The sequence below is a fragment of the Melospiza melodia genome, chromosome 6 (genome assembly GCF_035770615.1).
Source record: "Melospiza melodia melodia isolate bMelMel2 chromosome 6, bMelMel2.pri, whole genome shotgun sequence".
Taxonomy (NCBI): domain Eukaryota; kingdom Metazoa; phylum Chordata; class Aves; order Passeriformes; family Passerellidae; genus Melospiza; species Melospiza melodia.
Window position 1 is genome coordinate 75,022,434 of NC_086199.1, and position 14,517 is coordinate 75,036,950.

The following is a 14,517-nucleotide window of genomic DNA, read 5'->3' on the forward strand; positions in this document are numbered from 1 at the left end:
ACTACTAAAACCAAGAAGAAAGGCTGTTACACAATGCCAGAGAACACCTCTGATAACGTTTCTGTGATTGATAAATACTGCTTGTTATCCTAGTAGTACAGTCCAACTGGCAGGCACCAAACTGATGATATTTTTGAACAGTGACATAACACAGATTCTGCATGAGAGAGGACCAGGAAATCCTTACTGCTATCTTCTCCCCACAGCTGTTTCACTAGAGCCTGGGGTGAACCTAACAACCAGGCTTTCCTATTAGCCTGGCAGGGAGAGAGTGTGAGACCTGTTGAGAGGAATGAGGAATGCAAAAACCCCTCTGTACTATGGGCACACAGTGCCAAGGTGCAGATCTGCCTCATCATAAGGCACCCTACAAGCCTGTAAAAGCACACAGATTTTGACTATTTTACACAGATTTGCCATCAACAAGATTGGCAACAGAGCTTTGTTGCAGTAGGACGAACTTCTTCACTGGAAGGGTGGTCAGGCATTGAAACAGGCTGCACATGGGATGGTGAAGTCACCATCCCTGGAAGAGCTCAAGAAACCACTGGACAGGGCACTTAGTGCTATGGTTTAGTTACATGGTGGTGTTCCATCAAAGGTTGGACTTGATCATCTCAAGGGGACTTCTAGGACCAAATGTTCTAGCTTACTTTTTAAAAGGAATTCAGTGTATTAGGAGAACATTTCTTAAAAAACCCCCTCTGTTTGAGTGTTAAAGTGCTTCACATTCCTTTTTGCACTTCCATTACCCTGACTAGTGGGTACAGGCCCATGTGGTATCTGGCACATACCAGAACTTTTCTTGCAGAATTTTCAACAGCCATTCAAATAAAAACAACAAACCAAAATTGAGGAAACTGCACTGAAAACAGGATATTTGTCTTGCTCAGAACTTCCTCTCTTCTGGCAGGTCACAATGACCCTACAGAACAGCCCCAATAACTTCCTCTGACATCTATCTGCCTGGCTGAAAGATGGAGAAATCCAGATTTTTCGCTTAAAATTCACATCAACTTCCCAGACTTCATAAAGGAAATACATCATAGATCCCTCTGGAGACATTCTGGGGCATGGAAAATCAGTCAACCCACTCGGGGTGTTCCATCAGAGCATGGTGACCCAGGCCTGTCCTTAAACCCCAGAGCACACATTCTCCCATGTTCTACCTCTAATGTGACTCACTCACTGTGGGACAAACAGCAACAAACAGCTGGGCAAAGTTCAAGAAATTGGCTTTTTAGCAAGATTTAAGAAGCAAAAGAAAACTTGAGATTCATTCTCTGTGGAAAAATTTGCCACATTGCCTTAGTGCAAACAACTCTTGAACCTAAACACGTGTGAGAATGCAGCACAGGTAGTGCTTGCAAATGCCAATAAACCCTGAGATGAAGTGCTGACTGAAGGCAAAAATGCTCTGGTATGGGTTCTGCCAGCTTTATAACTGCAATTCAATTTACTCCTTCAGAAAAGGTTAACAGAGGTCTAAGCAGCAGCTTTTCAAGAGGACTTTGTTCTTGAGATTTATTCTTAAATAAGCTTCAGAGAAGCCACCGTCCTGTGCCCCATGAGTTTTAACTGTTACCTCTTCTGTGCTTTTCATCTTTTCTTTCTGCAATAATTTTGTAACCAATGTTTTAATCCTGCACATTATGAGGCTGAACTTCCTTTCACTGTGAACCTGTGAAACATCTCACAGGCTGATCTTTGGGATCAGCCAAAGCAACACATTAGTGGCACATTTCACATTCAAGCACATAGACAAATGCCCTGGTTCATCTGCAGTCCAGGAGAGGTTTTTGTGCTAAAAATTGCAAAACCATCTGAGCACCAGAGACATTTTTAGCAGTTTAGCAGGTACCTCTCCTGGCACAGGTGGAGAGCTGTGGGTAAAAGACAACACCACCACAGCAGTTGCCAAGACTCGAGAGCAGACAGGACAACTTCCCTACAGCTTCTTATCCCACAGCAGGTACCTGGAATTGCTTGGGAGTCATGCACAGCATCTTTCTGCTGACTGCAGCAAAGAGCTCAAGAGCTCAGTCCCACAGCTCCCTTTTCTCCTGAGCTATGCCCAGGAGCTGAGCCTGGCCACTGCACTGGGAGCCCTTCTGCACACAGAAGCAGCTCTCTGTTGGTTCCCCTTCTATCCCACCTACACTGATGAGATTTCTCAGTTACGTACAAAAATCAGCCAGCCAACAAGGAACAGGCACTCGATACTTTGCACTCTCAAAGGCTTGGGAACACCACCACATCAGGCACCTGCAGAACCCTGACCTGGGCTTCAGGCGATGCACAGCTATTGAACTGCAAACTGCGATTCCTCCTCACCTCCACAGACCACTTGGACAGGAAAGGAGAGAAGCAGCTGGTAAATGTGTTCAGGCAGTTATGCCTGACTTGTCCTATTCTCAGGGAAGGGATTACAGAATCAACCACCCCCCCTTCCCTCTACCCCCAACCTTCAGTTGTCATCACAGCATCCAGGAGTGCACAAGTATTTTAAAATGTCATGTTCACTGTGATGGAAGAACACTGCCCGTGTGCTGGGAAATCCATGAAAAAGGTATGGATTAGGCAGCCAGAACATCAACACCCTCCACAGGATCGAGCTGATCCTGGACTGTCCTTTGCAAGGCAGCCTCAGGGGAACAAAGCTGCTCAGAGCCTGCAGCTCTGGGGAGGTCTACTAGACAGTGTTAATGGCACTGAAAACTGCTGAAGGCAAGGCTGGGGTGGGTAAAATGATGGACTGGTGGTACCTGAAAAACTGAGAAAGTCAAAGTCTCTGTGCTTGGCATCTCTGACAGAATGCAGCACCTCTGCAAACCAGGGACCAGTGCAGCATAACAGGCATCCAGAATGCCTGGGACAGACAATGCAGCAACCTGTTTCCTAAGCTTTCCCTGCCCTCAGCTTTCCCATTCTCCATAACAGGTTTCTTCACCTGCCTCCATATGTGCACTCTAAACTGGTGCTAACAGAAGACAGAGCACAAGTTTGATTCTGCATCATCCTTTATGTCTCCTGCAGCAAAGCTTATGCCCAAGCTTGCAGCACTGGTATGTTCACAGCAATACAGAACCAGGCAGAGCATCCCATTTACTGCTGTCCACAGAATACAGCACTGACACATCAGGGGTGAAAAAAGCTGGGTACCAGCTGCTGCCAGAAGGCAAACCCAGAGCAGCCTGTGCCTGGCTGTGGTCAGCAGCCAGAAGGGGCTGGGGCTGAACTGTGTATTGCTGCTCTGGGGCACAGCTCTGCTGGGATGGGTCACTGCTGGGAACAGAAAGATACAGGCAGGAATTTCATCAACTCCTTCCCTGAAACACATCTTTTTGGAAGTACCCCAGGGCTTGTGAGACATCTTAAGACAAATGTTCATGCTGGGGAGGGAAGAGTAAGAGAGCCAAGCTACAGAAGTCACCAATTTCCTAGGGGGTTGCTGACATTCTAGGCTCGCATAGCTATTGCCAGGATCTTGATTCATCAAGCTTTCAGGATGCACAGAAATAGGTTTTAAGCATTTCTCCACTTTGTACAAAGGAGCAAATACTCCCAAAGGCCCTGTTTCCAGGAGGTACTGAAGCTTATGACATCTCCTGAGAGAGCTGGTTCTCTGCCAGCATATGCTGCTGGAAAACAGAAAGGAAACAGAAGTCCAAAGACTTAGAACATCATTGAACTCCATTCAGAGGTAAAGAAATTGTCATTTCCAGATTGACAGGCAGAAATTAAGTTATGCATTGGAGCTTCTGTAAATGCCATTCCAAACCACTAGGTATTTAATATACAGTTTTTTAAAATGCACATGAAAAAATACTAAGCCAGTATGTACCTCCACCCAGCATCCCACCAAATCCCCTACAAGCACCGTATTTTTCTGTTTTGGTCACATGAAAAAATACTGTCCACCTTCAAGGAGGGCTAACTGCTCTGATGTTCTTTGAATAGCTGTTACCAGCTTGACAATAACCACCACAACACTAAGGAACCTCCTTTTTTGTTGCAGCAACAGCAACATCACATTGTACTTTCACCAGCTTCCTTTTCCATGGTTCTCCTTCAGGCAGCAATCCTCACTTGCTTCCTCTTCGACCGGATTCACAGACAGCTGTGTGGAGCTGGAATCCAGCTTCTTTTACAGGCAGTAAGAGATGTCAGTTGGCCAAATTGATTCATCTAATCACCAAAGGATGAAATGGTTCTTTCATGTCCTGCCTGAGCTGGAGCTGAGCAGTGGCTCTGAATGTGAACCAGATGCAGAAGTAAAAGCATTTCCAGCATAATGTAACAAAGACTCAAACCCGAGCCATGGTCAGATGTAACGCCACAGATGGAAGCATATGGTCTGTTGTGTGCTGACACAGAAGTGAGAGGTTTAAGTGCTCAGAACATAAACCACAGAAGCACAGTTGAGCCTTGATCACTGAGAGTGAAACTCACAGATAAGCAGAAGATTTACAAAGCTCAAGCAGGATGAGCCTGTTGTGGCAAGCACGAAGAACAATACACTCCACTCACATATACAAAGAAAGATTAAATCATACTTCAATCTGACTGGATAATTGTCACAGAATTATAAAAGCTCCTCAGCATTAACCTTCTTTGCACAGGCATAACACCACATAGAAGTGTAAGACCTCTCTACAGTCTAATTTGCTTGGCACTGTCTCTATTTTCTTCAATCAGTAAGATTCATGGACTCTACGAGGGGTCTTACACCCCTCTTTTCTGCACCAAGCTGAACTGTTTTAGTCACTAACCTGTTTTACTGGGCCATCTGACTATACAGAGATCAAAACCCAATTCTCCTTAAAAAAATGAATTTTTATGAGCAAAAACCCAAAATCCAAACAAACAACTAAACAAAAAACACCACTCCAACCAACCAACCAACCAATAAACCAAGGAAGCAAACAAAAAATCCCTTCTAACCATGATCTGCCAGAGTGCACAACTGTAAGTTTGTAACTGAGGGAGAACAAGCCACAGCATTGTTCACCTTACATGGGCAGACAATTGTTTTACACTGAACATTCAGTAATAGTTCTTCTTCTCCACAGCAGGGCACAAAGGTCACTAAAACTAGGACAGGAATTTTGACAAAATAAAGTTGCTCCTTACATGAGTCAGGCCCAAATCCTGGCAACTTCAAGAGGAAGCTGGGCCCAGCCTCAGGTAAATCCCTCAGTGACCACACAAGTGCCCTAGCAGGTTTGCCTACCCTCAGAGCAGTGGCAGAGGAGCCTTACAGGTCTGTGCTGAAGCACTTTGGAAGCCATTTGTGCATACAACCGCTCTGCTGGATGCCCTCAGCGTGTGCCTGCTTGGATACTGTTAACACCTCCTGGCCTTTCAGACATAGCACAATTTTTGTGTGATGTGGAAGCTAAAAATGGAAGATGCTAAGCTCAGTACTTCTCTTTCTTCATCTACAACATTTACTCCATTTAACAGATACTATCAAGATTGAAGAAAAACATCCTACAAACAAAAACCACCCTCCTAATCAAGATAAATATTCCCCTGGCTAGTCTGGTTAAACCTGTCCTGATGTCTCATGTCAGCAGGTCTTACCTGGTGAGCAAACATCTCTGTGAAGCAGAACACAGAAGCACCCAATTAAATTGTCCCAGTGCTAGAAGCCATGCCATTGCTTTCATGCTGTTTCCCCTGAAGCCTGATCCCAACTTGCTTGTACTACTTTGATTGCCCTACAGTAGGATTACTGTGGAACAGCTCAGAAAACATTGGCTTGCCTCAAGGCCTGCCATCTTTTTGTCTCTTCTTCTATCTCCTGTCACATGGGAAGGTTTCCTCCTGGTCACAGTAATTTCCTGTTCATCCTCTTACAAGTTGTGCTTCAGCAAACTCCACAGTGGCAAGGAGAACTTCTCTGGCCAAGTCTCCAGTTCTCCAAAACACTGTCATCTTTATTCTTTTGGACAGGACTTGCCACCAGCCTTAAAAGCAGCATATCTAGAAAAGCATCAAAAATAAACACAAGATATCCCCATCTTCCAGTTACTTGTCCCTGCTACAGAGACTTCAGTTTTCAACTTGGATAATTTGTGCATTCATCACCTCAATATAGCTGAGGGAACTGCAAAAGCTATTGCTAATTTCTGGCAAGGAACTTCCAAACAACCCCAAACTCTAAGGGAGAAACCCTCCCTCTCCACTCCCACCTTCAATCTGGGTCTTGCCACAGCTAAATGGGTGCTCTGAAATACTAATTCCATCTGAAGCCTTCTGCAGAGGCTGTGCATTTTCAGCATCTCAGACCTGAGGCTCAGGTTTAACACAATGCTGAAAACAACAGAGCCAGATTCACAGCTCTTTTCCAGTTAGTGCTCTGGACGGGCTTGCAGCAATAGTGGGGTTTTTATCAATTGCTATTTGCATGCAATTCATACACAGGGCTTCATCTTTTTATTACACAATGCTTTTTCACAATAACAACATGACAGCCTGATGCAGTCAGCAGGCCAGAAGTGCAAGCCGAGGAGCAGCAAGAATGCTCACTTCAGCTTCTATAGGGTCTGGCAATTCCAGCAGAGTGCTGCCCATGGATCCCACTCAGGGGTGACACTGAGCGTTGGTTTGGCCTCAGCAAATGCATTCAGCTGCTTCCTAACAAGAGCTCTGGCCATAGTTGCTAATAGAAGAGACATCTTCTTCATCTTTTTTTCTCTCCTTGCAGAGTTTCAGTTCTTGCCAGCAGGGTGCTGCTGCAGTCAGTCCCCAGTGCTTCAGGTTACACCTGACAGAACACACTGCAAGTAACTTTAATTAAATTTGTTAGGTTGGGGTCTTCTTTGGTTTTGTTTTGGTGAGTTTGTTGAGGTCTGGGGGTTTTTCTTGTTTTTTAGTGTAACTTTTCCTCTCAGGGAAGACATTGTCTCAAACACTTCCACATTTGCTAAGGTAGGACAGATCCTTACATAGGACATAATGAACTCAAACCCCAGTATGCACCTACTGAGAGAAAAAAACATGAAATTTTTTTCATGTTTTTCAAACCAAAACTAAAGGCACACATGCAACTGGCATATGTGCCATTTTCAACAACAAGCACTTATTTTATAAGCCCTTTGGAACTACTGGATGGGAAATTCACTGTCCAAGTTGGCTGCTTTATCCCCTAAGCTCTGCAGAATCTAGGCAAAAGGTGGTTTCCTGCCTTGAGAAGAACAAAGATTAAAAAAAAATTATATATATATTATAAATATACCTATTTTATTCAAAAAACACACAACTACTTGTCATGTACCTCTAACCCAAATCTCCTGCTGTGTCATTCTCTGGGGGAACAGGGGAAAACAGGCTGACTGAAGAAGAAAAACATTCCACAAGCTTCTTTTTCAGTAAGGAATTTTTCTTCTTAAACCAGGGCCTTCAGTCACACAAGATTTCCTTCTGCCCGAGACAGGCCTGGTTTGGCTCCAGGAGCCTTCTGCAGGAAGGGAGATGATGTAGGAAGATGACCAGCCAGCTTCGCTTTCAGTGTGAAATCCAGAGAAGCAATGTCCTTGTTTTTCCCTTTCCTCCCTTGCACACACAAACCAGCCTATAAACAGCAGAAGCCACTTTTGGCAGCCCTTCCCTCTGCAGCTCTTCAGTTTTAGTAAGAAGCAAGTCTGTTACAATTTCATACCCCTTTTAGACTAGCTATGTCAATTAAACACCATCTTTTACCAAAGAAAGAAACACTTCCTAGGCAGTTGGTCTGGAGAGAAAAAGCACCTTGATAAGCTTTGATCAACAGCACGGCCGCTCCCCACCCACACCTTCCTTCCTGTTGAGAACGCAGCAACAAGGGGATGTGCTTTAGTGGGAGACTGAAAAGCAGTCACCCCCACCCACATTTTCCAACAAGAGTGCCAGTTCCATTTCTGAATGCTAAATACCTTCAGGTTTCCAACCAACCATGCTTGCCTGGATGCACTCAAAAGCTTTCAGCACAGCAGCTTCCCACTATGCACCCTCTGCTCCCGCATTGTCCTTCCCAGGCAGAGAGCCTGGATTAATATTAGGCTAGGAAATTGCTCATCAAGTATTTCAGGGACAAACGTCACTGCTTCTGACAGCAGGTTTGTGCTGAACACAAAGAGCTTTACACCAGGGTTTCTCTTGGCAGGCTGGCTCCAAGAAGCACAATGACCTGATCTGGGAATAATATTTGAGATTTTATCTTCCTCCAGCATCTTCAGAGCATTTTTTTAGCCCACACAATGAAATTCCAACACAAATGTGTGCTGCAGTCACTAGAAAGCCTTCTCCCCAGAGGACAGGAGGGTCTCTCCTGGTGGAGGTGAAGCATGCTTTGTTCCCCTTCCATGTAGCTCAAGGTATTAGTGGGGGTTTTTTGTTTCCTGCCCACCAGTGTACTAGCCTGTGTGTTTTAACTACACAAACACAGTAGCTGCAGATAGAACACGTGAAAAGGGACCCAGACTGAAGCCATCCTCTGCCAGCTGGCAAGAGTTGACAACTTGGTGTGCTTCTAGCCAGAGACAGGATTTACTCTGTAAAACACAGATTATCACATGCCCAGGTTTTCCACTGGTCTGTAATTTCTGGGGAGGAGATAGGGATTGGAATCAGGAGAACAGATTTTGAATCTTCTCCTTTTCAGCACTCTGGCTTTCTATAGCAGATGGGTCATTTCCCAAAGGGGCAAACCTGATACAGCAGCTGCTGTTGGGGCCTAGTCACAACAGCTGAGGCTAAAGGACCTCTTTATATTTAACTTACAGGAGGCAGAAGTCAATAAAAGGCCTCTATTGTAAGTGCACACACTTCTCACTGACCCTGCCCCTAAAATATTTTAAGCCTTCCTAAAAACACACTGCAAAACATAACCCTCTTTGGGGTTCTGTGTATTAAGCAGGGGCCAAGTCCACTGAAAAATAAGCTCTCTGTCTTTACTGGCTCCAGATGCTGCTTATTCTGAAGTCACAGACAGAAGGCCAAACTGAGCAGGGCTGGAGTCTTCACAGGGAAATTACAGTTTCCCCAGCAAGGGCATACTCTGAAAAGGAGGCTCATTTTTTTTTAATGTCATAATGTGGGTAAATGAGAAGAACCAAAGCAAAGAGATTTGTATATATAATCATATAGCTGTGCATTTATATAATTAGACACAAGCACTTAAAATGTGTACAGTAACAGGCACCCCTCACAGCCATCCCAGACACAGTAAAGCTGCATTTTTTCCCCCTTTTCCTTCTTTCTTTTTTCCCCTTAGGGCAGGGGAAGAAAAAGCAAGAAAGAAAAGACTCTAATTGCAGCCTTCCACCAATGCAGTCGCCATCTGGTAACTCAAGAGACACATGGAGACGAATTATCTTAATTAACATGTTACAACAGTATTTAAAAAAACTCTATGCTTATTAACACTCAGCTGTGATTAGCCAACCACGGAGGAAGCCTGCTAGTGCAACATTAATTAGGGGTCTTGTCTGTCTTTCTATTAGAAATATGATTTTTTTTTTTTTTACCCCCAGTACTTTATCTATCCCCTAAAAAGAAAACCATTAGCATCAAAGCTTACACTAAAATGCAAATTATATTTACATTCTACAAGAGTCAAAATGTTTAGGCTATATGAAGCTGCCACTGGTACTTCTACAGTGCTACAGATTGTCTGCATATAAAACATACTTCTCTCTGTCCCTTAGAAAGCCTTGCTTCAGGTTAAAGAACTCCCAGTGTCACTGATATTTTGGCAGAAAAATAAATGTTATGCCTTTCAAGTTTCTTTCCCCCTTCAAAACAGGACAGGCTTTGCTGTATGCTCGGCAGTTGAAAATCAAGATGCAAATTCCAGGTCTAACAAAAACCACATCTGCAAAAGGAAGATTTCTGCAATGGAAAGCAGCAACCAAACACAACTGCACTCCAGCAGCACATCTGCCTCCCTAGAAGAGTGCTATCACTGTGACAACTGCATTATTTTCCCTGTAATAAGCCCACCTGCAATGTGGTCCCCTCATTCCCGAGTGATTCAGCCTGACAGGCTCTGAGACTGACACTGCCCAGTTTTTCAGAGTTAGCTCTGTGTTATGTTTGCACAGGGCTGGCTGCAGCAGGGCTCCATCTGTGCCAGGCATTCTGGGCATCAGGATAACACCAAATCATGAGACAAAAACCTGGTGCTTCTAAGCAAAGCCTGGATGATAAATTAATTCCGGAAACATTAAAAAGGAGGAGGAAGCAAACTGGAGAACAACTGGAGAAGTACTTTTAAGATCTTCTGATACAGTACTGCTGTACACACACACAAATAAATTAAAGTTATTGGTGATGTGTGTGGAAGCTCGTGAAGCTTACTTATGTCCCATAAAGATGAAGAGCAGGTGACCAGCACTTTACAACATCCCACACTGCCAGGACAGTACAAACAATTTGCATCTGGGCTGCAGTTGGAGTCAGCAGTACAGTGGCTGCAAAAAAGCCAGTTTAATACAGAAACTTGCTCTCACCCATGGGCATAGTGCAGCTTTCCAAGTGGCCATATTTCATTTGCTTTTGTTTTCTAAGGCTGCTTCCAGCCTCCCTGTGCCTTCTTCCAATCACTCTATAATTATTTTCACATGTTCCAAGAAGGAAATTAAGCAAGTGCTGTAAAAACACTTTGTATAATCAAAAGGTTTCAGATTCTGCTTTTGAACCCAAAACCCAGTAGCCCAGTGGGCTCCTAAGAGTGGGCTCTTCCAGTTCTAGATTTTCTTTTATATTGCAACAAAGAGGAGATTATTTAAAAATAATAAGAATTGTCAAAATAAGTTGATGGCCTTACAAAAAAGAAACAGACAGCTGTGCAGGAACTTACTTCATACAGCTTTGATTTGTCATCTTGTCCCTGCTTACCTGTTTCTCAAAACTTCCAAAACTAAAAACTGATCCCAGTTCAGGGGTAACCTGCACATATACCCCACTGTTTCCTTGTCTGTTCCTAGGTGGGCTTTCAGTTTGGATATAGCAATACCCTAAGGTGGGGTTTTTTTAGGATAAAAGCCTGACACACACTATGGGACTCTGGTGTGATGAAAAACATCTTGGGCATCAGTAAGAACAATGAGACAGTATAGGAAAAAGCATAACTGTGCTCTTCAGCATAACATGGTAGTCATGCTGATTTAGGACTGGTCTGTAAAGACCTGACTGAAATGAATACAGTCCCTCTATTGACACTAGGTGAGGACACCAGGGAAACACACCTTAAAGACACAGCAGAGCAAAACTTGTCTCTACTGCAAGTGACACAAGGCCCTCAATTTAGCAATGCCTCAGGAAACTTAACTTGCTTGTGGATTTCTGCATGGCTACAAAATTTCCACTCCTGAAACTTCAGCCTAGTACAGCAGTCAGGCTTCTTTTCCCAGAAAGGCCTTAGAAGTTTTTGCTATGAGAGTTTCCCAAAATATGTCCCTGTTGTGGACTCCAGCATGGCCACTCAAGCTCAGGATGACACATATGACTTGGTAACACCAACAGCAGCACAGGAGTCCACTGCTCCCTGTCCACCATGAGGTGGAACTTAGGCAGACACCATCAACCACCATCACAACTGGCTTCCCCTTACCCTAGAGGCCAGTTCATGCCCACCTTCTCATCCCAGTTCTGTTATGGGTTACTCTTGACAAAGATCAATGCACAGTCGTAAGTCTGCTCATGAGGCAGTCCTGAAGTCCAAGGGGACATGGGAATCTGAAGTAATAATTTCTGAGTTTGGATACACTTAGCCAAGTCACTGCCCTGGTAGGCCTCCTCCTTTCACTAATGAAACTTTTGCAACTGATTCATTTTTCGTCCTTTCAGCAGCAGCAGCTGTTCCCTCTGACTCAGCCTATCCAAAATGGACTGATTTGGAAGTTTGGGCAAGGCTGACCTGGTAATGGCTTGTGCACAGGAGAGCGTTGTGCACTAAATGTTGTTCCACCTTCATCTGTGTGGAAATCAAACTGAGAAGCTCAGAGCCCTGGGTTACTGAAGCTTTCCTATGCAATTCATCTACTGACAGATTTGCTAGGGAACGGTGGGTAAGGACAGTGATCCTGAAACTCCAATCTGATACACCAACACACAGAGGAGAGTACTTTTTCATTCTGCCATGCTATTTCTCTTCTGGCTTTTGGCTCTGCTCAGGACCACTGAACACAACAGAATCTAATATCTGGGCAGATGTGTTTATCCTTTAAGAATGACTCATCTGTATCACGGGACTTGTCAAAACAAGCACTCAGATAATTTACCACTGACTGGGCAGAACTGCAAAGACTTATTACCCTTGTCTCACTGGAAAGCCTCTCTTGAGCACAGTCATATTTTCAGTCTAGATGTGGTTAGTTTAGCTGTAAGTATTAAGTCATCTTTCCTACCAGCTTTAGAGAAGCTCAGCATAACAAAAAACTTTACTAGAGTCCACCAGACCCACCTGAACACTCCTCAAGTCATCCTGTTCAAAGTGGGAGGCATGTCAGACTGCACAGTACCAGAAGTACTGCACATGGCAAACATATTTTCCCAGAGTCCCCAGTGCTACAGACTCCCACTTATGCAAGTTCAGTCAATCTGAGCTTCACTTTCTTGAACGGACAGCTGATACAGACCCAATCCAAACTCTAATAAATTCAAAAGCTCTAAGATAGAGTGAAGCTGAAGAGCTCATCTTAAAAGAAAAGTAAGAAGTTTCTTCTACTGAGACAAGCTAGCTGTGACACACCTCTCTAAATTGCCTAACACTCGAACAGTGTTGGAGCAATTTAAGAGCTAGAGAGTGATAGTAGGAAAGGTGGTGTCAGACCCTGTATAACCTGCACTGAAACTTAACACCCACTCAGTAAGTAATCTCTATTTACTGGCAATACAAATAATTAAAGAGTATTTTTTGGCAAGAAGGGAGGAAATCCAGTGAAGCTACTAGTAAGCTTGCTTTGTGACTGGAGCATGACTAGCAAGAGGCATCAAGGTCTGGTGGGATGCTGCTGCTACTTTGATTTACCAGTCACAGAAGACATGATCAGCTCTGGCAGAACAGGCAAAGTCCCACACATTCCACCAACTCAGTCTGCTGGGGATCAAATGGTACACAGTAAGAAAATAGCAACTTAGTATTATGCATACAAATGCAGTATATAGAAAATTCAGATTATCAGCCATCTTCTTTTAGAAGACTGTCTTGCTACAAAGATGTACTTATTTCAAAGTGTTTTTTTTCATCTCCATTTTTCCAGTCCCTACCAACATTTCTAAGCAAATCAATGGATATGAAACAGCAATTGTCAAAAGCATTCCTAGCAGCAAACCTGAGTTCTTCCTTTCTGTCTTTGTAGCTTCTTATCCCAAACACCCACAAGGTAAACACAACTGAACTGAAACAAGCCAGGATTGGGAAACTGTTCAAAAAACAAGCTCCTTCCACAGCTGGCAAGAAAAGTGTTCAGAGAAGATGTGTAAAAGAAGCTCTCACCCTTTGAAATACTATTTGTCCTTTGACAGTTTCACTATAGCCACTGGAATCAATGCACAGGCATGGCAAAATATCCAGCTGAAAACACATGTAATAAGAATTAAAAAAAAGTCAGATGTAGCAAGACAGAACTCATTTGTAGCCCTTGATGCCTGATAAAAAGGTAGGAAAATATTAAATATCATTCTGTCCATTTGACGTAAGAAGAAATTATAAAACATACAACCCCAAACCCTAAAGTGTAACCATTTTCAAAAACAAAATCTTCAGGAAAGAAATCAGGTCTCCTCAAGGACTACTAAACTTCAATCTTGTTTCTCTGCAATTCACTGCTTTAGCAATAAGAAATGCAAGACTGTACATATTCTTTGCTTCTTGTTTATATTCCCTTGCAAATTAGAGAGGTTCTTTGTTTTGTAACAACTAAAAAGCCAAGTTAAAGCCACAAAACAAAACAAAGATCCTCCCAATGCTTTATCATGGCGTTCCTTTTCATAGGAAGGTTTGTGTTGAAAGGGACCCTGAAGATCACCTGGTTCCAAACCCTCTGCGATGGGCAGGGACACCTTCCACTAAATCTTGCCGTGCTACCCTCTCTTCTTCTGCTTCTTGCATGCCAGCTGTTTTTTTTTTAATATTATTTGTGACATTTCATTAAGTTTCATTTATTGTTCTGAGGCACTTATTTGCTCAGCGTTCTCAAGTGGCTTTCTTCAGCTACATCTTATCTCTACAGCATCATTAGTCCTGTCAGAGCAGTTCCTGCTAAGCAGCAGTATTTCTCAGGGCAGTGTACATTTCACAGGATAACAACAGTGTTCTTGCTAAAGCAGCAGTATTTCTCAGGGCAGTGTACATTTCACAGGATAACAACAGTGTTCTTGCTAAAGCAGCAGTATTTCTCAGGGCAGTGTACATTTCACAGGATAACAACAGTGTGAAAATGCTTAATTGAATTTTGGTTCCGTAAAGCTCCAAGAATCACCCCTCAGTGACCACATTTTACTTGGATCATTCCTGACTTCAACAGG

General features: G+C 43.5%; 1 protein-coding gene across 8 annotated transcripts in view; it reads right to left on the minus strand.

Moving 5' to 3' along the window:
- SUSD6 (sushi domain containing 6) overlaps positions 1–14,517 on the minus strand; it is an 81,079-nt gene that overhangs the window by 12,026 nt on the left and 54,536 nt on the right. The window lies entirely within an intron of this gene.